The 25,080-nt window shown below is 41.3% G+C and overlaps 1 protein-coding gene across 3 annotated transcripts in view; it reads right to left on the bottom strand.

The window, feature by feature from the left end:
* RASGEF1A (RasGEF domain family member 1A) overlaps positions 1–25,080 on the bottom strand; it is a 2,436,720-nt gene that overhangs the window by 2,134,474 nt on the left and 277,166 nt on the right. The gene's annotated exons all lie outside the window — the stretch shown is intronic.

The raw sequence follows: 25,080 nt of genomic DNA, 5'->3' as shown, positions 1-25,080 counted from the left end.
CCTTTTAGATTCATGACTTCCACCACAATTACATCAGTTGGCAATGAAACCAGGTTGACACTCATGCTTTGAGTTTGCTGACTTACTCTTATGCTTCACTGAGACTGTGTGAACTTTGGAATTTTCTGGAAAGTTCGGGGGTTTACCAGTGAGTGCTGCAGGGACTACAGTTGCTGTCTTGTGCTTGGGCCTGTTCCTTTTAACTACATGCTGCATGCTATCAACATGAGCTTTATCACTGTGCCTTCTAGAGCTACTCTCATTTGAAGCATACATGTGTGCTTTTCTGTGACATAGATGACAAGCAGGTGGGGTATTTCATTTAGATGCTTTAATACAAAGGAACACATCAGGGTGAATAGCAGCATCATTAAATATGGATGAACTGGTTAACAGACAAACCTTACATACATACATGCTTACATCTCAACAGCTTACTACAAAATGGCAGTCAGACTTGCACATGCTCAGTATTTATAAACTTATGCAAGCCCTTGGATAGCTTCGTAAAGGTACATACACACACATTGATCTACAGATGCCAACAGGATAAGTAAATGTAGGCGTCATTAAACATTTGACATAATAGATTAAGGACAGCTAAACCCAGAATAGAAAGGAACAGCATCAAGAAAAAGCTACAGGCAGAAATGATAAGTTAACTTAAAAATGTCACAATATATTATTATACACACATATGTAATAAATCTTTAACAGAAAAAGTGTATTAGAAATTTTGTGCACACATTTAGTCTAAATGCCAGACTCTGAAACCATCTGAATATGTGTTACAGAAATGTCTTGCATCTTGTTCATGATATGGATCTTGCTGAATTTCTGTTATACTCCTCTAAATTCTGCTGCTATGACCTTACATACTCCCGTGAGCTCTGCTGTTATGATTTTGATATGAGTCCTGTTGCTATGCTCTGACATGGTCTTTGAGCTCTAATGCAATGGTTTGACATGCTCTTGTGAGCTCTGCTGGTGTGATCTGGCATCCTTTTAATGGGATTTTATTGGGAGTTGGGATGCTGTGTTCCTGATGTCAGTTTATCAGTTTGGCTCTTGATATCCACCTGTGGGTTCTGCTGCTGTGCTCTGGCATGATCTGTGAGCTGATTTACTATGCTGAACATGCTCCTGTTTGCTCTGCTTTTGTGCTCTGGCATGATCTGTGAGCTGTTTTACTATGCTGAACATGGTCCTTATACTGAACATGCACCTGTTTGTTCTGCTTTTGTGCTCTGGCATGATCTGTGAGCTGTTTTACTATGCTGAACATGCTCCTGTTTGCTCTGCTTTTGTGCTCTGGCATGATGTGTGAGCTGTTTTACTGTGCTGAACATGCTCATGTTTGCTCTGCTTTTGTGCTCTGGCATGATCTGTGAGCTGATTTACTCTGCTGGACATGCTCCTGTTTGCTCTGCTTTTGTGCTCTGGTATAATCTGTGAGCTGTTTTACTATGTTGAACATGCTCCTGTTTTATCTGCTTTTATGCTATGGCATGATCTGTGAGCTGATTTACTATGCTGAATATGCTCCTCTTTGCTCTGCTTTTGTGCTTTGGCATGATCTATGAGCTGTTTTACTATGCTGAACATGCTCCTGTTTGCTCTGCTTTTCTGCTCTGGCATGATCTGTAAGCTGTTTTACTATGCTGAACATGCTCCTGTTTGATCTGCTTTTATGCTCTGGCATGATCTGTGTGCTGAACATGCTCCTGTTTGCTCTGCTTTTGTGCTCTGGCATGATCTGTGAGCTGATTTACTGTGCTGAACATGCTCCTGTTTGCTCTGCTTTTGTGCCCTGGCATGATCTGTGAGCTGTTTTACTATGCTGAATATGCTCCTGTTTGTTCTGCTTTTGTGCTCCGGCATGATCTGTATGCTGATTTACTATGCTGAACATGCTCCTGCTTGCTTTGCTTTTGTGCTCTGGCATGATCTGTGAGCTGTTTTACTGTGCTCAACATGCTCCTGTTTGCTGTGCTTCTGTGCTCTGTCATGATCTTTGAGCTGTTTTACTGTGCTCAACATGCTCCTGTTTGCACTGCTTTTGTGCTCTTGCATGATCTGTGAGCTGTTATACTGTGCTGAGCATGCTCCTGTTTGCTCTACGTTTGTGCTATGGCATGATCAGTGAGCTGATTTACTATGCTGAACATGCTCCTATTTGCACTGCTTTTGTGCTCTGGCATGATCTGTGAGCTGATTTACTATGCTGAAAATGCTCCTGTTTGCTCTGCTTTTGTGCTCTGGCATGATCTGTGAGCTGTTTTACTATGCTGAACATGCTCCTGTTTGCTCTGCTTTTCTGCTATTGCATGAGCTGTGAGCTGATTTACTATGCTGAACATGCTCCCGTTGCTCCGCTTTTGTGCTCTGGCATGATCTGTGAGCTGATTTACTGTGCTGAACGTGGTCCTGTTTGCTCTGCTTTTCTGTTCTGGCATGATCTGTGAGCTGTTTTACTGTGCTGAGCATGCTCCTGTTTGCTCTACGTTTGTGCTATGGCATGATCAGTGAGCTGATTTACTATGCTGAACATGCTCCTATTTGCACTGCTTTTGTGCTCTGGCATGATCTGTGAGCTGATTTACTATGCTGAAAATGCTCCTGTTTGCTCTGCTTTTGTGCTCTGGCATGATCTGTGAGCTGTTTTACTATGCTGAACATGCTCCTGTTTGCTCTGCTTTTCTGCTATTGCATGAGCTGTGAGCTGATTTACTATGCTGAACATGCTCCCGTTGCTCCGCTTTTGTGCTCTGGCATGATCTGTGAGCTGATTTACTGTGCTGAACGTGGTCCTGTTTGCTCTGCTTTTCTGTTCTGGCATGATCTGTGAGCTGTTTTACTGTGCTGAGCATGCTCCTGTTTGCTCTGCTTTTGTGCTCTGGCATGATCTGTGAGCTAATTTACTATGCTGAACATGCTCCTGTTTGCTCTGCTTTTGTGCTCTGGCATGATCTGTGTGCTGTTTTACTATGCTGAACATGCTCCTGTTTGCTCTGCTTTTGTGCTGTGTCATGATCTGTGAGCTGATTTACTATGCTGAATATGCTCCTGTTTGCTCTGCTTTTCTGTCCTGGCATGATCTGTGAGCTGTTTAACTATGCTGAACATGCTCCTGTTTGATCTGCTTTTGTGCTCTGGCATGATCTGTGAGCTGTTTTATGATGCTGAAGATGCTCCTTTTTGCTCTTTTTTTGTGCTCTGACATGATCTGTGAGCTGATTTACTGTGCTGAAAATGTTCCTGTTTGCTCTGCTTTGTGCTCTGGCATGATCTGTGAGCTGATTTACTATGCTGGACATGCTCCTGTTTGCTCTGCCTTTGTGCTCTGGCATGGTCTGTGATCTGATTTATTCTGCTGGACATGCTCCAGTTTGCTCTGCTTTTCTGCTCTGGGATGATCTGTGAGCTGTTTTACTGTGCTGCACATGCTCCTGTTTGCTCTGCCTTTGTGCTCTGGCATTATCTGTGAGCTGTTTTACTATGCCAAACATGCTCCTGTTTGATCTGCTTTTATACTCTGGCATGATCTGTGAGCTGATTTACTATGCTGAACATGCTCCTGTTTGCTGTGCTTTTGTGCTCTGGTATGACTTGTGAGCTGATTTACTGTGCTGAACATGCTCCTGTTTGCTCTGCTTTTCTGCTCTGGCATGATCTGTGAGCTGTTTTACTATGCTGAACATGCTCTTGTTTGCTCTGCTTTTGTGCTCTGGCATGATCTGTATGCTGATTTACTGTGCTGAACATGCTCCTGTCTGCTCTAATTTTGTGCTCTGGCATGATATGTGAGCTGTTTTACTGTGCTCAACATGCTCCTGTTTGCTCTGCTTTTGTGTTCTGGCATGATCTATGAGCTGTTTTACTGTGCTCTACATGCTCCTGTTTGCACTGCTTTTCTGCTCTGGCAAGATCTGTGAGCTGTTTTACTGTGCTGAGCATGCCCCTGTTTACTCTTCTTTTGTGCTCTGGTATGATCTGTGAGCTGTCTTACTGTGCTGAACATGCCCCTGTTTGCTCTGCGTTTGTGCTCTGGCATGATCTGTGAACTTTTATACTGTTCTGAACATGCTCCTGTTTGCTCTGCTTTTGTGCTCTGGCATGATCTGTGAGCTGTTTTATTGTGCTAAACATGCTCTTCTTTGCACTGCTTTTATGCTCTGGCATGATCTGTGAGTTGTTTTACTGTGCTGAACATGCTCCTCTTTGCCCTGCTTTTGTGCTTTGGCATGATCTGTGAGCTGTTTTACAATGCTCAACATGCTCCTGTTTGCTGTGCTTCTGTGCTCTGTCATGATCTTTGAGCTGTTTTACTGTGCTCAACATGCTCCTGTTTGCACTGCTTTTGTGCTCTTGCATGATCTGTGAGCTGTTATACTGTGCTGAGCATGCTCCTGTTTGCTCTACGTTTGTGCTATGGCATGATCAGTGAGCTGATTTACTATGCTGAACATGCTCCTATTTGCACTGCTTTTGTGCTCTGGCATGATCTGTGAGCTGATTTACTATGCTGAAAATGCTCCTGTTTGCTCTGCTTTTGTGCTCTGGCATGATCTGTGAGCTGTTTTACTATGCTGAACATGCTCCTGTTTGCTCTGCTTTTGTGCTATCGCATGAGCTGTGAGCTGATTTACTATGCTGAACATGCTCCCGTTTGCTCTGCTTTTGTGCTCTGGCATGATCTGTGAGCTGATTTACTGTGCTGAACATGGTCCTGTTTGCTCTGCTTTTCTGTTCTGGCATGATCTGTGAGCTGTTTTACTGTGCTGAACATTCTCCTGTTTGCTCTGCTTTTGTGCTATGGCATGATCAGTGAGCTGATTTACTATGCTGAACATGCTCCTGTTTGCTCTGCTTTTGTGCTCTGGCATGATCTGTGAGTGGATTTACTATGCTTAACATGCTCCTGTTTGCTCTGCTTTTGTGCTCTGGCATGATCTGTGAGCTGTTTTACTATGCTGAACATGCTCCTGTTTGCTCTGCTTTTGTGCTCTGGCATGATCTGTGAGCTGATTTACTATGCTGAACATGCTCCTGTTTGCTCTGCTTTTGTGCTCTGGCATGATCTGTGAGCTGATTTACTGTGCTGAACATCGTCCTGTATGCTCTGCCTTTGTGCTCTGGCATGATCTGTGAGCTGTTTTACTGTGCTGAACATGCTCCTGTTTGCTCTGCTTTTGTGCTCTGGCATGATCTGTGAGCTGTTTTACTATGCTGAACATGCTCCTGTTTGCTCTGCTTTTGTGCTCTGGCATGATCTGTGAGCTGTTTTACTATGCTGAACATGCTCCTGTTTGCTCTGCTTTTGTGCTATCGCATGAGCTGTGAGCTGATTTACTATGCTGAACATGCTCCGGTTTGCTCTGCTTTTCTGTCCTGGCATGATCTGTGAGCTGTTTTACTATGCTGAACACGCTCCTGTTTGATCTGCTTTTGTGCTTTGGTATGATCTGTTAGCTGTTTTACGATGATGAAGATGCTCCTTTTTGCTCTTCTTTTGTTCTCTGACATGATCTGTGAGCTGATTTACTGTGCTGAACATGCTCCTGTTTGCTCTGCTTTTTTGCTCTGGCATGATCTGTGAGCTGATTTACTGTGCTGAACTTGCTGCTGTTTGCTCTGCTTTGTGCTCTGGCATGATCTGTGAGTTGATTTACTCTGTTGGACATGCTCCCGTTTGCTCTGCTTTTGTGCTCTGGCATGATCTCTGAGCTGTTTTACTGTGCTGAACATGCTCCTGTTTGCTCTGATTTTGTGCTCTGGCATGATCTGTGAGCTGTTTTACTATGCTGAACATGCTCCTGTTTGATCTGCTTTTATGCTCTGACATGATCTATGAGCTGATTTACTATGCTGAACATGCTCCTGTTTGCTCTGCTTTTGTGCTTTGGCATGACTTGTGAGATGATTTACTGTGCTGAACATGCTCCTGTTTGCTCTGCTTTTCTGCTCTGGCATGATCTGTGAGCTGTTTTACTATGCTGAACATGCTCTTGTTTGCTCTGCTTTTGTGCTCTGGCATGATCTGTATGGTGATTTACTGTGCTGAACATGCTCCTGTCTGCTCTAATTTTGTGCTCTGGCATGATATGTGAGCTGTTTTACTGTGCTCAACATGCTCCTGTTTGCTCTGCTTTTGTGTTCTGGCATGATCTTTGAGCTGTTTTACTGTGCTCAACATGCTCCTGTTTGCACTGCTTTTCTGCTCTGGCAAGATCTGTGAGCTGTTTTACTGTGCTGAGCATGCCCCTGTTTGCTCTGCTTTTGTGCTCTGGCATGATCTGTGAGCTGTCTTACTGTGCTGAACATGCCCCTGTTTGCTCTGCTTTTGTGCTCTGGCATGATCTGTGAGCTTTTATACTGTTCTGAACATGCTCCTGTTTGCTCTGCTTTTGTGCTCTGGCATAATCTGTGAGCTGTTTTATTGTGCTAAACATGCTCCTCTTTGCACTGCTTTTGTGCTTTGGCATGATCTGTAAGTTGTTTTACTGTGCTGAACATGCTCCTGTTTGCCCTGCTTTTGTGCTCTGGCATGATCTGTGAGCTGTTTTACAATGCTGAACATGCTCCTGTTTGCTCTGCTTTTGTGCTCTGGCATGATCTGTGAGCTGATTTACTATGCTGAACATGCTCCTGTTTGCTCTGCTTTTGTGCTCTGGCATGATCTGTGAGCTATTTTACTTTGCTGAACATGCTCCTGTTTGCTTTGCTTTTGTGCTCTCATGATCTATGAGCTGATTTACTATGCTGAACATGCTTATGTTTGCTTTGCTTTTGTGCTCTGGCATGATCTGTGAGCTGTTTTACTGTGCTGAACATGCTACTGTTTGCTCTGCTTTTGTTCTCTGGCATGATGTGTGGTTATTTTGCTATGCTGAACATGCTCCTGTTTGCTCTGCTTTGGTGCTCTGGCATGATCTGTGAGCTGTTTTACTGTGCTGAACATTTTCCTGTTTGCTCTGCTTTTGTGCTCTGGCATGATCTGTGAGCTGTTTTACTATGCTGAACATACTCCTGTTTGCTCTGCTTTTGTGCTCTGGCATGATCTCTGAGCTGATTTACTATGCTGAACCTGCTCATGATTGCTCTAATTTTATGCTCTGGCGTGATCTGTGAGCTGATTTACTAAGCTGAACATGCTCCTGTTTGCTCTGCTTTTGTGCTCAGGCATGATCTCTGAGCTGTTTTACTATGCTGAACATGCTCTTGTTTGCTCTGCTTTTGTGCTCTGGCGTGATCTGTGAGCTGATTTACTTTACTAAACATGCTCCTGTTTGCTCTGCTTTTCTGCTATGGCATGATCTGTGAGCTGATTTACTATGCTGAACATGCTCCTGTTTGCTCTGCTTTTGTGCTCTCATGATCTATGAGCTGATTTACTATGCTGAACATGCTTCTGTTTGCTTTGCTTTTGTGCTCTGGCATGATCTGTGAGCTGTTTTACTTTGCTGAACATGCTCCTGTTTGCTCTGCTTTTGTGCTCTCATGATCTATGAGCTGATTTACTATGCTGAACATGCTTCTGTTTGCTTTGCTTTTGTGCTCTGGCATGATGTGTGTTTGTTTTGCTATGCTGAACATGCTCCTGTTTGCTCAGCTTTTGTGCTCTGGCATGATCTGTGAGCTGTTTTTCTATGCAGAATATTCTCCTGTTTGCTCTGCTTTTGTGCTCTGGCATGATCTGTGAGCAGTTTTACTATGCTGAACATACTCCTGTTTGCTCTGCTTTTGTGCTCTGGCATGATCTGTGAGCTGATTTGCTATGCTGAACCTGCTCATCTTTGTTCTAATTTTATGCTCTGGCATGATCTGTGATCTGATTTACTATGCTGAACATGCTCCTGTTTGCTCTGCTTTTGTGCTCTGGCATGATCTGTGAGCTGTTTTACTTTGCTGAAAATGCTCCTGTTTGCTCTGTTTTTGTGCTCTGGCATGATCTGTGAGCTGATTTACTATGCTAAGCATGCTCCTGTTTGCTCTGCATTTGTGCTCTGGCATGATCTGTGAGCTGTTTTACTATGCTGAACATGCTCCTGTTTGCTCTGCTTTTATGCTCTGGCATGATCTGAGAGCTGATTTACTGTGCTGAACATGCTCCTGTTTGCTCTGCTTTTCTGCTGTGGCATGATCTGTGAGTTGTTTTACTGTGCTCAACATGCTCCTGTTTGCTCTGCTTTTGTGCTCTGGCATGATCTTTGAGCTGTTTTACTGTACTCAGCATGCTCCTGTTTGCACTGCTTTTGTGCTCTGGCATGATCTGTGAGCTGTTTTACTGTGCTGAGCATGCTCCTTTTTGCTCTGCTTTTGTTCTCTGGCATGATCTGTCAGCTGGTTTACTGTGCTGAACATGCTCCTGTTTCCTCTGCTTTTGTGCCCTGGCATGATCTGTGAGCTGTTTTACTGTTCTGAACATGCTCCTGTTTGCTCTGCTTTTGTGCTCTGGCATGATCTGTGAGCAGTTTCACTATGTTGAACATGCTCCTGTTTGCTCTGCTTTTGTTCTCTGGCATGATCTGTCAGCTGGTTTACTGTGTTGAACATGCTCCTGTTTCCTCTGCTTTTGTGCCCTGGCATGATCTGTGAGCTGTTTTACTGTTCTGAACATGCTCCTGTTTGCTCTGCTTTTGTGCTCTGGCATGATCTGTGAGCTGTTTTACTATGCTGAACATGCTCCTGTTTGCCCTTCTTTTGTGCTCTGGGATGATCTGTGAGCTATTTTACTATTCTGAACATACTCCTGTTTGCTCTGCTTTTGTGCTCTGGCATGATCTGTGAGCTGTTTTACTGTGCTAAACATGCCCCTCTTTGCACTGCTTTTGTGCTATGGCATGATCTGTGAGTTGTTTTACTGTGCTGAACATGCTCCTGTTTGCTCTGATTTTGTGCTCTGGCATGATCTGTGAACTGTTTTACTGTGCTGAACATGCTCCTGTTTGCTTTGCTTTTGTGCTCTAGCATAATCTGTGAGCTGATTTACTATGCTGAACATGCTCCTGTTTGCTCTGGCTTTGTGCTCTGGCATGATCTGTGAGCTGTTTTACTATGCTGATCATGCTCCTGTTTGCTCTGGTTTTCTGCTCTGGCATGATCTATGAGTTGATTTACTATGCTGAACATGCTTCTGTTTGCTTTGCTTTTGTGCTCTGGCATGATCTGTGAGCTGTTTTACTGTGCTGAACATGCTCCTGTTTGCTCTGCTTTTTTGCTCTGGCATGATCTGTGAGTTGTTTAACTATGCTGAACATGCTCCTGTTTGCTCTGCTTTTGTGCTCTGGCATGATCTGTGAGCTGTTTTACTATGCTGAACATGCTCCTGTTTGCTCTGCTTTTGTGCTCTGGCATGATTGTGAGCTGTTTTACTATGCCGAACATGTTACTGTTTGCTCTTCTTTTGTGCTCTGGCATGATCTGTGAGCTGATTTACTATGCTTAACATGCTCCTGTTTGCTCTTCTTTTGTGCTCTGGCATGATCTGTGAGCTGTTTTGCTGTGCGGAGCATGCTCCTGTTTGCTCTGCTTTTGTGCTCTTGCATGATCCATGAACTGTTTTACTATGATGAACTTGCCCCTGTTTGCTCTGCTTTTGTGCTCTGGCATGATCTGTGAGCTGATTTACTATGCTGAACATGCTCCTGTTTGCTCTGCTTTTGTGCTCTGGCATAATCTGTGAGCTGTTTTACTTTGCTGAACATGCTCCTGTTTGCTCTGCTTTTGTGCTCTGGCATGATCTATGAGCTGATTTACTATGCTGAACATGCTTCTATTTGCTTTGCTTTTGTGCTCTGGCATGATTTGTGAGCTGTTTTACTGTGCTGAACATGCTCCTGTTTGCTCTGCTTTTGTGCTCTGGCATGATCTGTGAGTTATTTTACTATGCTGAACATGCTCCTGTTTGCTCTGCTTTTGTGCTCTGGCATGATCTGTGAGCTGTTTTACTATGCGGAACATGCTCCTGTTTGCTCTGCTTTTATGCTCTGGCATGATCTGTGAGCTGATTTACTATGCTGAACCTGCTCATGTTTGCTCTAATTTTATACTCTGGCATGATCTGTGAGCTGTTTTACTATGCTGAACATGCTCCTGTTTGCTCTGCTTTTGTGCTCTGGCGTGATCTGTGAGCTGATTTACTATGCTAAACATGCTCCTGTTTGCTCTGCTTTTGTGCTATGGCATGATCTGTGAGCTGATTTACTATGCTGAATATGCTCCTGTTTGCTCTGCTTTTGTGCTCTGTCATGATCTGTGAGCTGTTTTCTTATGCTGAACATGCTCCTGTTTGCTCTGCTTTTCTGCTCCTGCATGATCTGTGAGCTGATTTACTGTGCTGAACATGGTCCTGTTTGCTCTGCTGTTCTGCTCTGGCATGATCTGTGAGCTGATTTACTGTGCTGAACATGCTCCGGTTTGCTCTGCTTTTCTGTCCTGGCATGATCTGTGAGCTGTTTTACTATGCTGAACATGCTCCTGTTTGATCTGCTTTTGTGCTCTGGCATGATCTGTGAGCTGATTTACTGTGCTGAACATGCTCCTGTTTGCTCTGCTTTTTTGCTCTGGCATGATCTGTGAGTTGATTTACTCTGCTGAACATGCTCCCGGTTTTCTCTGCTTTTGTGCTCTGGCATGATCTGTGAGCTGTTTTACTGTGCTGAACATGCTCCTGTTTGATCTGCTTTTATGCTCTGACATGATCTATGAGCTGATTTACTATGCTGAACATGCTCCTGTTTGCTCTGCTTTTGTGCTTTGGCATGATCTGTCAGCTGTTTTACTATGCTGAACATGCTCCTGTTTGCTCTGCTTTTCTACTCTGGCATGATCTGTGAGCTGATTTACTGTGCTGAACATGCTCCTGTTTGCTCTGCTTTTCTACTCTGGCATGATCTGTGAGCTGTTTTACTGTGCTGAACATGCTCCTGTTTGCTCTATTTTTGTGCTCTGGCATGATCTGTATGCCGATTTACTATGCTGAACATGCTCCTGTTTGCTCTGCTTTTGTGCTCTGGCATGATCTTTGAGCTGTTTTACTGTGCTCAACATGCTCCTGTATGCACTGCTTTTGTGCTCTGGCATGATCTGTGAATTGTTTTACTATGCTGAACATGCTTCTGTTTGCTCTGCTTTTGTGCTATGGCATGATCTGTGAGCTGTTTTACTATGCTGAACATGCTCCTGATTGCTCTGCTTTTGTGCTCTGGCATTATCTGTGAGCTGTTTTGCTATGCTGAGCATGTTCCTGTTTGCTCTTCTTTTGTGCTCTGGCATGATCTGTGAGCTGATTTACTATGCTAAACCTGCTCCTGTTTGCTTTACTTTTGTTCTCTGGCATGATCTGTGAGCTGTTTTGCTGTGCGGAGCATGCTCCTGTTTTCTCTGCTTTTGTGCTCTGGCATGATCTATGAGGTGTTTTCTGTGCTGAATATGCTCCTGTTTGCTCTGCTTTTGTGCTCTGGCATGATCTGTGAGCTGTTTTACTATGCTGAACATGCTCCTGTTTGCTCTGCTTTTGTGCTCTGGCATGATCTGTGAGCTGTTCTACTGTGCTGAACATGCTCCTGTTTGCTCTGCTTTTGTGCTCTGGCATGATCTATGAACTGTGCTGCTATGCTGAACATGCTGCTGTGGCTGTGGTGCAGTACTCCTGTCTCGTGCTGTCTTAGTGCTACTTGCCATGCTATTTGCACTACTACATTGCCTCAGGCATGCCTTTGTCACCCGCCTTGATGAGCTGTTTGCATGCTTGTTATCTGTTCTTGTGAACTGTTGTGTTATTGTAAAATGATACTATAAGCTCTGATGCTATCTCTGTTACTGCCATGTTCTTTCAACCTTGCCGATGCATTCATGTGAGACTTTTTTAATTCTGCTGCTGCTTATATGAGTTATGCTGCTGTTTTCCTATCATGCTACAGTAAGCTTTGCTGTTTTTTCTCCAGGTATGTTACAGTAACCTATTTTGTTATTCTGGTATGCTACTGTGAGCTGTGCTGCTGTTCCCTGGTGTATGCTTTTGTGTTTTGCTAAACTAAGGGTTTCGTGCTGTTTTCAGCTGTGGTGTTTTCCCAGTATCCTACTGTTCAGTCTGCTGTCATTTTCCTGAAATGCTCCTGTGAGATCTTACGCTGTTTTTCACATGCTACTGTGCCTCTAACATGTGAAATCTGCTCCTGGCAATTGACATCAGCACACCCGCCCAGCAAACAGACAGCATGTAATGCATGTGTAAGCATTACTGGATGGGAGAAAGAAGACTGATTTTACTGTCCCGGTTAATTTATGCTTTGTGTTTCCTGCTTAGCTGCTCATAGCAGCTAGCTAAGTATCTCATGGAGGAAGAACCCAGGAATGCACACCCTAAGGATAGGCACCAAGCATCATACAAGTCAGAGGAAAGTCCTTAAGCTGTATTTAATAAGCTTCGGGGGCAGACAACATACTAATTAGAAAAATAATTCATCTCCAAATATGTAGTTCACTAAATACTGTAAAGAATTATTTATAAATGGGATCTGAAAAAAAACCTGTTCTGTTCACAACATCTTTACTTCTACTGCAGACATTGTTATGACTGACATCCTGACTCACAAAAAAATAACTGCATGATTTTCCACAAAGTAAGTCTTAATGTACAGAAGAACCTTAAATAGAAATTATGGTGTGCAAATGTCATAATGGCAATACGATTCTTGTTAAACAGTAGCAAATAGCATAACAGCAACATTACTCACCAGTTTCCATGTGTTGCCCTTCTAATCACCCACATAACCACACTCAAGCAATGCTCACAGCTGTAGTACAGCTGTAAGTATTGTTATGTGGAGATGCTAGCTCTGTGACCAAATGGGTTTTAGGATTTTATATATAAGTTTGTGATCTAGCTGACATCTCAGATGCTCAGGTAAAAGCCGCCCTCTCCAAAGCAAAAAACACAGCATCAATGGGACCAGACGGTGTCCCGGGCTGCGACCTACATGAACTCCAAGAATAGCTAAACCCAAACATAAAACTACTGTTCAATCTCAGCCTTACTACAGGATATGTACCCAAAGAGTGGCGTACAGCAACAGTGGTCCCTCTCCACAAAGGTGGTGCCTCAACGGATCCTGGAAACTATTGTCCCATAAGCCTGACTAGCTTGGTCTGCAAAACTATGGAAAGGATCATCATGGAGCTCATAAATAAAGATATTGGGGACTTACAGACACTGGATCCTACCCAGTTTGGCTTTGTTAAGGGCAGATCCTGCCTCTTAAACCTGGTCGATTTCTTTGAAACAGTCACCAAGGCCATTGACGAGGGGAAGGTGGTCCATACAGCCTACCTGGACCTAGCAAAAGCCTTCGATACAATACCCCACTCGGGCATTATAGATAAGCTCACCAGCTTAAACATAAACCCCTATGTCACTAGATGGGTTGCAAACTGGCTCAAGGACAGAACCCACATGGTTAGAATTGCTGGAGCCATGTAGGATTCCAAACCAGTTACAAGTGGTGTCCCACAAGGCTCAGTCCTGGGACCTCTCTTGTTCGGTATATATTTCTCGGAGGTACAGGCCAACATGGAAGGATTGTGGCTGACCAAGTTTGAAGATGACTGCAAACTAGGTGCCTTAATCGACTCTCCAGTCGACACAAGCATCCTACAAAAGGGCCTCATAGAAACAGACAACTGGTGCCAGAGCCATGGCTCCAAGCTAAATGCCAAAAAGTGTATAGTCATCCCCTTTGGCAAAAACAAAGTGCCCACAAATTACCACATAGGTGGTAATCCATTAAGTATGGAAGACGTAATTAGGGACCTGGGGACCCAAGATGATAGCAATCTCTCATTTGAAAACCACGTGGCCAAAGTGGTTAGAAAAACATTTTATATAGCCCACCTAATCATGAAGGGATTCACATCTAGATCAGGGGAGGTCATCGTGCCTCTTTACTCATCCCTCATCAGGTCCATAATTGAGTACAATGCCCCTTTTGGGATGTACCTTACCAGACACCTGCAGCAACTGGAAAGACCCCAAAAGTACCTCACCAAGAGGATCAAAGGGCTCAAACAGATGCCATATGCTGCCTGGTTAAAGAAACTCCAGCTCTACTCAGTGGCATTCTGCCTGCTCAGAGGCGATCTGTGCCTGATGTATAAAGCCATGTCCAACACAGAATTAATGGACATGCTGCACCTCAGAAAATCCAAATCCCATCGAGCTACATGCTCGAGAGACTCGAACCTCAGCACTGAAATAAATAGGACATGCTGGAGGGAATGATTCATTCCCCAGATGCTCCCTTCACTCTGGAATAAAATCCCAGTCCAGGTTAGGCAGAGTCCCTCATTGACTCTCTTCAAGAGGAATCTTGATGAGTGGATGGGAGATCATAGGTTTACCCCGGGTATCACTTCTGTGTCAGTGTTAGACAGAGGCACAGTATACTAACCTCGAAAAAGGGCATAGCAAAATTCATTTAAAATGGGTGGCAAAAGCCAAACACACTCTGGCTAAGTTTATAAATGCCCTAGGGCTGATAGCCTAGTATGAACCTATGAACCTATGAGCAGCATGTCTATCTTATATCTCTTCACTGCTAAGGCCTTAGCTGAACATGGTGTCTAAACTAGTAATGGCATTATCAGAATTCCAGTTTATAGATATGCCTGATTAGGGGACATTGTACTGAATGATAGGTTGGATTAATGCAGAATACAGCAGAACAATTATCCCCTTGGACCTAGGTGCCATACCTTTGTTTATAAGTTGCACAATATAGAATAAATTTGTCACCATATAGACACATGATGGTCAAAGGCTAGATTACTGCCTACATGTATCCCCAGGTCCCTGATGAATGGGAAAACTCTTAAGGATGTGTTGTCAATATGATAGTTACTAGGGGTGGCCAACTTCCTGTAGGATACTATTACGCATTTCTTGGCAATAATTTTAGTCCAGGGCTCTGACACCAATTATTTGTCTGAGTCAGCTCTTCTTGTAGTCCATTAGTGTCATTGGGGGATTCTATGACTGGTCCTAATTTGCAGTTGCCTGAAAATTTGGTTAGCCAAAGGCTCTTGATGTTGCCCTTCACGTCAGATAACTAGATACCAAAAAGGAGTTGGACCCAGGACAGATTCCTGAGGGATTTTGCTAGTGACTGGCCTCTTTGTAGAGGTGGATTCACCCATTCTAACTTCCTGGATCCTATCTGTGATCCAGCTGGCTACACACTGGGTGACATAAGGGTTTATACCAAACTTCTTGAGTTTTCAACAATTTCTGATTGGGGTATTGTACCAAATGCCTTGCCAGGTTGATATGCAGTGTGAACCATTTTGATCTTACAGTGCTTTGGTGACCTCAAAGAAGCCCACCAGGTTGAGTAAGTGCCCTTGATGAAACCAAACTGGGTTGGGTTCATTGTCCGGTGGTTTCCTATTCTACAAATAATTTCCATAATAATTTTTTCCATGGATTTGTATGTGAGACTAGTGAGACATATGGATCAGTAGTTTCCAGGGTCTGTAGATGACCCCACGCTGTGCAAAGGGATGACTGTTGCTATTCCTTATTCATGAGACACAAAGTCTGTTTAGAGGCTATGGTTAAACAGTGATTCCATAGGTCCTGATAGGTCATGTTTCATGGTATTTAGAAGGCATCCTGGGATATTGTCTGGGCCCACTGATGCAGTATTCTTGGTCTTAGATAGAGCATTAAGGACCTGTCCCCTAGTAATAGTAGGGGAGTTATATTTGCTGGTATTCCCTGAGAGAAGGCTGGGAGGAGGGAAAGGTAGAGTTGAATTTATGTGTCAGTAGGTTTTCTACATCTTCTGGCTCAGTATAGGTGCTTCCACTAACAATGAGCTCTACACAGAACTGTCTATTGCCTTTGAAGTTGCAGTCATAGCTAAAGAATACCTTGTGCATGTCTTTGGGCTGGGTGGCCAAATTTTCTTCAGTTTGGCTTTGATAGATTTTATTTCTCCTCTGAATTGTTGGTTTAGTTAGATGAGATTACTTTTGTCCTGCTGGGTTCTACAAATCCTATTTTATGCCATGATTTCCATGCTTCTGTTATACAGCCTATTAATACTGTGATTCCACTGGGGTGACTTTGTTTTTTTCATGCTCCTGTTATACAGCCTATTAATATTGTGATTCCACTAGGGTGACATTGTTTTTTTTCATGCTTCTGTTATACAGCCTATTAATATTGTGATTCCACTAGGGTGACTTTGTTTTTTTCATACTTCTGTTATACAGCCTATTAGTATTGTGATTCCACTAGGGTGTCTTTGTTTTTTTCATGCTTCTGTTATACAGCCTATTAATATTGTGATTCCACTAGGGTGACTTTGTTTTTTTCATGCTTCTGTTTTACAGCCTATTAATATTGTGATTCCACTAGGGTGACTTTGTTTTTTTCATGCTTCTGTTTTACAGCCTATTAATATTGTGATTCCACTAGGGTGACTTTGTTTTATTCATGCTTCTGTTTTACAGCCTATTAATATTGTGATTCCACTAAAGTGACTTTGTTTTTTTCATGCTTCTGTTATACAGCCTATTAATATTGTGATTCCACTCGGGTGACTTTGTTTTTTTCATGCTTCTGTTATACAGCCTATTAATATTGTGATTCCACTAGGGTGACATTGTTTTTTTTCATGCTTCTGTTATACAGCCTATTAGTATTGTGATTCCACTAGGGTGACTGTTTTTTTTTATGCTTCTGTTATACAGCCTATTAATATTGTGATTCCGCTAGGGTGACTTTGTTTTTTTCATGCTCCTGTTATACAGCCTATTAATATTGTAATTCCACTAGGGTGACTTTGTTTTTTCCATGCTTCTGTTATACAGCCTATTAATATTGTGATTCCACTAGGGTGACTTTGTTTTTTTCATGCTTCTGTTATACAGCCTATTAATATTGTGATTCCACTAGGGTGACTTTGTTTTTTTCATGCTTCTGTTATACAGCCTATTAATATTGTGATTCCACTAGGGTGACTTTGTTTTTTAATGCTTCTGTTATACAGCCTATTAATATTGTGATTCCACTAGGGTGACTTTGTTTTTTTTATGCTTCTGTTATACAGCCTATTAATATTGTGATTCCACTAGGGTGACTTTGTTTTTTTCATGCTTCTGTTATACAGCCTATTAATATCGTGATTCCACTAGGGCGACTTTGTTTTTTTCATGCTTCTATTATACAGCCTATTAATATTGTGATTCCTCTAGGGTGACTTTGTTTTTTTCATGCTTCTGTTATGCAGCCTATTAATATTGTGATTCCACTCGGGTGACTTTGTTTTTTTCATGCTTCTGTTATACAGCCTATTAATATTGTGATTCCAATCGGGTGACTGTTTTTTTCATGCTTCTGTTATACAGCCTATTAATATTGTGAATCCACTAGGGAGACTTTGTTTTTTTCATGCTTCTGTTATACAGCCTATTAATATTGTGATTCCACTAGGGTGACTTTGTTTTTTTCATGCTTCTGTTTTAAGCCTATTAATATTGTGATTCCGCTAGGGTGACTTTGTTTTTTTCATGCTTCTGTTTTACAGCCTATTAATATTGTGATTCCACTAGGGTGACTTTGTTTTTTTCATGCTTCTGTTATACAGCCTATTAATATTGTGATTCCACTCGGGTGACTTTGTTTTTTTCATGCTTCTGTTATACAGCCTATTAATATTGTGATTCCACTAGGGTGTCTTTGTTTTTTTCATGCTTCTGTTATACAGCCTATTAAGATTTTGATTCCACTAGGGTGACTTTGTTTTTTTCATGCTTCTGTTATACAGCCTATTAATATTGTGATTCCACTAGGGTGACTTTGTTTTTTTCATGCTTCTGTTATACAGCCTATTAATATTGTGATTCCACTAGGGTGACTTTGTTTTTTTTCATGCTTCTGTTATACAGCCTATTAATATTGTGATTCCACTAGGGTGACTTTGTTTTTTACATGCTTCTGTTATACAGCCTATTAATATTGTGATTCCACTAGGGTGTCTTTGTTTTTTTCATGCTTCTGTTATACAGCCTATTAATATTGTGATTCCACTAGGGTGACTTTGTTTTTTTCATGCTTCTGTTATACAGCCTATTAATATTGTGATTCCACTAGGGTGACTTTGTTTTTTTCATGCTTCTGTTATACAGCCTATTAATATTGTGATTCCACTAGGGTGTCTTTGTTTTTTTCATGCTTCAGTTATACAGCCTATTAATATCGTGATTCCACTAGGGCGACTTTGTTTTTTTCATGCTTCTATTATACAGCCTATTAATATTGTGATTCCTCTAGGGTGACTTTGTTTTTTTCATGCTTCTGTTATACAGCCTATTAATATTGTGATTCCACTCGGGTGACTTTGTTTTTTTCATGCTTCTGTTATACAGCCTATTAATATTGTGATTCCAATCGGGTGACTGTTTTTTTCATGCTTCTGTTATACAGCCTATTAATATTGTGAATCCACTAGGGAGACTTTGTTTTTTTCATGCTTCTGTTATACAGCCTATTAATATTGTGATTCCACTAGGGTGACTTTGTTTTTTTCATGCTTCTGTTTTAAGCCTATTAATATTGTGATTCCGCTAGGGTGACTTTGTTTTTTTCATGCTTCTGTTTTACAGCCTATTAAGATTTTGATTCCACTAGGGTGACTTTGTTTTTTTCATGCTTCTGTTATACAGCCTATTAATATTGTGATTCCACTAGGGTGACTTTGTTTCTACTTAGTTCTGTAGTTATTCCTGGTGGGTAAAGCTTCCTCTATGCAGCTATTAACATGCTTATATAGGGTTTCTGTGAACAGTTCTACATAGGCAGCTGTATTCTTAGGGTTTAGGAGGGACTTGAAATTTTGCAACTTTATCAAAAGTAGGAAGATGGCCTTAGAGAAGTTCCAGAATATTCCACTGCTATCTGAGGTTCTGGGTTTTATTTTTACTTCAAATGGGTCTGACCTTACCAGAGAGGACATGATTCTAGGGGTGTGTAATGCTCTCCCACCTTAGTGAGGAACAGATCCAGTATGTTTGCTACCCTGGTCATCATATTGACAGTCAGGTCCAGGGAGTTTGGGCTTACAAAATCCAGGAATCTGTATGCCTGCTTGTTTGTTGTCACATATGATTCCTAGTAAATAGTGAAGTAATTAAAATCACCCACAAATATGGTATTGGGTTGGATGTTGCGTATTTCCAGAAAGCTTATATATGTTTTATAGGTTTCCAGGGCCATAGAGCAGGACCTATAGCTTACAGGGAAGTGGTATGGGACTTTGCTATGCCAATTTGAATGTGGAGCAGTTCAAGTGCATTGTCCTGTGTGACCAGCCTTGAAGTATATTTATTTTTGATGTAAATGCAGCCAATTCCACTTTTAGTCCCCCTGCCTGTTTAGTAGATGGTCTAAATGTATGGAAGGTATTATATCATTGTACTGCCGGGGTGCTCTCTGAGGCTTTAACCATATGCCAGTGACAGCACAGACATCAACATTCTTTAGGGTCAGGAGAGCTTGTACGGAGTGTAATTTCTTGTTTAGACTCCTAGGATTGAGCAGTAACACCTTTAGAGTTTCGTAGTTTTGATTTGCTATGTCAGAAGTATTTTCAATTTAGCATTGCCTAAAAAAGACATTATGGGTAGGGCAATGTTTTAGGTTATGTATGAAAGCTTAGAGGGAAGAGGTGCATACTGTCCCTGGCAAAGCAGCATGGTCTGTTAACCATCTCCTTCCATGGTGACAAATACTGCACCCCCTTAGAAGGACACCAGAAATGTATTGAATTATTAAAGTGAGTTATTTTCTGTCGTATTGTGGCATCATCTTTGGAGAAGTTAGAATGTTGCTATATGCTAGACTTATAGTAGCCTGGGGAACATATTCTGAAAGCTCCATGATGTCTTTCTTCATATAGTCTAGGAAGGTACATCTCAGGACATTTGCACCAACACAGAGTTTTATTGAGTCATACTGGAAATTGTGATCCAATGACCTGACTGTGTGCATAAGATGACAGATCCTGGCCCCTGATAAACAACTGACTGTGACTTTCTCCTTAGTCAGCCTAAAGAGAGAGACATTAGTGTGTCTCACAATGGAGTTTTCAATGCCAAAAATGTTGAATTATGTGATGGTTTGCCTTACAGGCTTAGAAGTAGAGTCTCTATGAGATATGGCTGTATGTGTTGATGTGGATGTTGTTTTGAAAGAGTGCATTTGGGATTGCTGAGGGCATTCATTATGTGTGCTTCATCTTGGAGGTCTTTGATGTTTAGGAAGGTTACATTTAAGTGCCTCAGCATATGTGGATCTATGTCTCTTTCGAGTTGTGTGTGTGATGGGTGCAGTATGTGTACTACTGACAACCTGAATGACATTAGGAGTGCTTTTATGTGAAAAATTTGCCTCCAGTGACATTATATAAATACATCTCTCACAAACCTTATCGAGTTGTTTGAGAATTTGCTGGTTATCAGTAAACATAAAGCAATTTCTACATTGCATCAGGATGCTCATATTTACCAAGCTGGTAAAAGACGTAGTGGGGAAGTTCATATCTATGGCAAAAGGGCTCTTTTTCATTTATTACACAGCTGTGGTGAGAATACAGAGTATAGTCAGGGTATCTGGTTTGCAACTCTGGGAGCAGTGGGAGCAGTGCTTGTCACTGTGCAAACTAACACTGCCCAGCTCTGGGAACAGTGTTTGTCACTGCGCAAACTAACTGCCCAACTCTTCTGGGAACAGTGCTTGTCACTGTGCAAACTAACTGCCCAACTCTGGGAACAGTGCTTGTCACTGTGCAAACTAACTGCCCAGTGTACAGTCAGGCATTGGTGAAATTGTATTGGAAAAATGGCATCTCATGGTGCCTTTGTCTATATGGAGCAGCACCAAGCACTTGAGAGGAAACTGTTAAAGTAGACTCCGATAATTTGTTGATGAAGAATTTAGGGAGATATTCTGCAGTTAGATCAGACAGTATCTAATCAAGTAATACTTACCAAAAAGAAGGAATTAGCTTTGTCAAGAAGGATGAACAGAGGGGATTCACCTTATTGGCTACTGCCTGGCTACTAGTAGTGCTGGTCTCACCACAGCTTCATGCTGCTGGGATACAATGTCCCTTTGCTTCTTCTCTCACCAGAAGCAAAACAGTAGCAACAATCCCAAGTGGAAAAGCAGGCCACAGGCTCTTTGCTGATCTACAGTCTTGTCCAAGATAATGCAGGGGTCTGGCGGCTTGTTGTAGCCTTTTTCTGGTAGATGCCTTGAATAGCAAGCAGACCAATCAGGAAGGTTCCACATTGACACTCTCTACCCAAAGAGAGACAGGAATCAATAGTCTCTGCTCCTTCTCTCACCAGGAGCAAAACATTAGCACAAATTCCAACCTAGCACCTATGAAGCAGTTATCAGGTTTCCTGGTGATCAGTAGTCTCCAGGAGATAATGTACTTGTGCCTCCCCCTCCTTAACTGCCTCTTTTATCATGATTTCATTATTACTCTTAAGATTTATTAATGCTTCTCTGGACTCGAACACCACCACCAACACTCATAGGTATTCATGATGTTACTGCACTATGTCCATTGGGTTTTCTGATTATTCTGCATGCATTACCACTTTCACTATCACAGAGAAGATCGAGATAAAAAAAAGAATAGACAAAACCAGAAAGAAAGAAAAGAATACAGTATCAAGGTCCGATGACAAGAAGTCAATCCAGGCATCAGTATTAAAGGAATGTCAATAATTTTTAATTTATTAAACCATAAACCATCGAAAGAAAAAGCTTTGATATTAGAAAGAGGGCTAACTTTTATTCCAACTAGCAATGGAAATGGGGTAAATATATTAACAGATCTAAGACTTTTCATTAGGTGACTGAATTTAGGAGTAATATTTCCAAATGAGAAAACCTATTTCATTTGTATAAAATAGTCACCCATTGGTGAACATTTTTGAAAGAAGTTGAGAAGAGGATATCTATAAATTAATAAACACATGCAGTGAGTACGGATTTTATCAATTAACATCAAAAGAGAGAGAAGCATTAATGAATCGTAAGGATAAGAATGAAGTTGTGATAAAAGAGGCAGATAAGAAGCGGGAATTCTGATAACGAGTAAGGATGATTATGTGTTAGCAGTCAATCATTATCTGATTATGAAACTTATGAAGAAATTAATACAGATAGAATTGATAAGATTGTATAAAAGGTAAATATGATGGTGAATGATTTACAAGTCAACAATTATATCACTGTAGATACAATGCATTTTTTCATGTACCCAACCTAAATGTCCCTTTGTATTAAGGTATACCAAAAATACATAAAGATTCAAAGAGAACCCCCCAAGAGTCCAACAGCCTCTAGGAGAGGATGGGTGACTGAGCCAATTTCTATTTACTTGGAACATAAATTGAATACAATTGAAAACAATAGTTGGACTTATATCAGTGACAGTAACAATTTTTTGAACAAATAATATCTTTGGGAACAAGACAACAGTTGCAGCACATATCTGTTTGTTACATTAGATGTAGAATATTCTTTACATATATCCTAAATGATTATGGAATACAAGCTATATGAGGAATATCGAGGGAAGATAAACCATTACAAATGTTGAACTTAACACAATTTTTGAACTAGTACAATTAGTTTTAGAGAATAATGTTTTTACAGGAGAAAAAACACAAATAATGCCACTGTGGAAATGATATGCAGAAAACAGCAAATCAATCCAAAACAGAAAAGAAAATCCACTTCACCTCCACGACTCAAATCATGTAAAACCAAGACATATGTTTTATGTAAAACCAAGACGTATTTATTAGGTTAGCACTTTCATGCCTCAACAGACACTTCTTCAGACCATAAAACATATAAAATGTCACATATACATCACATTACTTACATAAGAAATACGTCTTGGTTTTACATGATTTGAGTCATGGAGGTGAAGTGGATTTTCTTATCTGTTTTGGAATAATGCTTTTACGTTTATCGGTATGACTTTACAAAAAAGGAAATAGTGATGCAGACATCAATGGCAAACAGTTACGCTAATTTGGCTATGTCATACTGGGAACAAACTCATCTGATTTATCCATCCATCCCCAACCCCTTTTCCCTTTTTGCACATGGAGTTGGGGTGTCACTTCAGCAGTGACAATCATCTTGAGCCAAGGTTTACACCAGTGGGTGGCTAGCCCTGCTGCAATAATTTATTTGTACCATTTACTCACACACACACACACACACACACACACACACACACACACACACACACACACACACACACTGTTACCTATGGCCAATTTAGAGTGTCCAGTCCACTCACTGCACATCTTTGGAATGTGGTAGGAAACCAGAGCACCTGGAGGAAAACTACATAACTGCAGGGAAGACATGCAGACTCTGCACAGAAGGCACTCCAGCCAAAAATCGAACTGTGAGACAACAACGCTATCCACTGCACCACCACAGCTGCCACTGATTAATAATGATTTTATAAAAAAAATCATGTTTTACAAAAGATTTGTAGATTATGTCTTCCTTATATGGAATGGGTTATCAGATCAATTTAATTTATTTTTGTAATGTATACAACAAACTACTAATTTTTTTTTTAAATTTAAGGAAGCAGCATCATCAGTAAAGAAACAGATTTTTAGACATAACAGTTTGTTAATAACCTTTAGGGAAGATAACGGTGGTGTACAAAAAAACAAGTGAAAGGAATACTTATCTGCATAGGAATAGTATGCACCCGCCACATATTCATAGGAATAGTATGCACCCTCCACATATTCATAGGAATAGTATGCACCCGCCACATATTCATAGGAATAGTATGTACCCTCCACATATTCATAGGAATAGTATGCACCCTCCACATATTCATAGGAATAGTATGCACCCTCCACATATTCATAGGAATAGTATGCACCCTCCACATATTCATAGGAATAGTATGCATCCTCCACATATTCATAGGAATAGTATGCACCCTCCACATATTCATAGGAATAGTATGCACCCTCCACATATTCATAGGAATAGTATGCACCCTCCACATATTCATAGGAATAGTATGCACCCTCCACATATTCATAGGAATAGTATGCACCCTCCACATATTCATAGGAATAGTATGCACCCTCCACATATTCATAGGAATAGTATGCACCCTCCACATATTCATAGGAATAGTATGTACCTCCACATATTCATAGGAATAGTATGCACCCTCCACATATTCATAGGAATAGTATGCACCCTCCACATATTCATAGGAATAGTATGCACCCTCCACATATTCATAGGAATAGTATGCACCCTCCACATATTCATAGGAATAGTATGCACCCTCCACATATTCATAGGAATAGTATGTACCTCCACATATTCATAGGAATAGTATGCACCCTCCACATATTCATAGGAATAGTATGCACCCTCCACATATTCATAGGAATAGTATGCACCCTCCACATATTCATAGGAATAGTATGCACCCTCCACATATTCATAGGAATAGTATGCACCCTCCACATATTCATAGGAATAGTATGCACCCTCCACATATTCATAGGAATAGTATGCACCCTCCACATATTCATAGGAATAGTATGCACCCTCCACATATTCATAGGAATAGTATGCACCCTCCACATATTCATAGGAATAGTATGCACCCTCCACATATTCATAGGAATAGTATGCACCCTCCACATATTCATAGGAATAGTATGCACCCTCCACATATTCATAGGAATAGTATGTACCTCCACATATTCATAGGAATAGTATGCACCCTCCACATATTCATAGGAATAGTATGCACCCTCCACATATTCATAGGAATAGTATGCACCCTCCACATATTCATAGGAATAGTATGCACCCTCCACATATTCATAGGAATAGTATGCACCCTCCACATATTCATAGGAATAGTATGCACCCTCCACATATTCATAGGAATAGTATGCACCCTCCACATATTCATAGGAATAGTATGC

The sequence above is a fragment of the Protopterus annectens genome, chromosome 14.part0 (genome assembly GCF_019279795.1).
Source record: "Protopterus annectens isolate FY-2018-M chromosome 14.part0, PAN1.0, whole genome shotgun sequence".
NCBI classification, from domain to species: domain Eukaryota; kingdom Metazoa; phylum Chordata; order Ceratodontiformes; family Protopteridae; genus Protopterus; species Protopterus annectens.
This window is presented reverse-complemented; position numbering and strand designations above follow the sequence as displayed.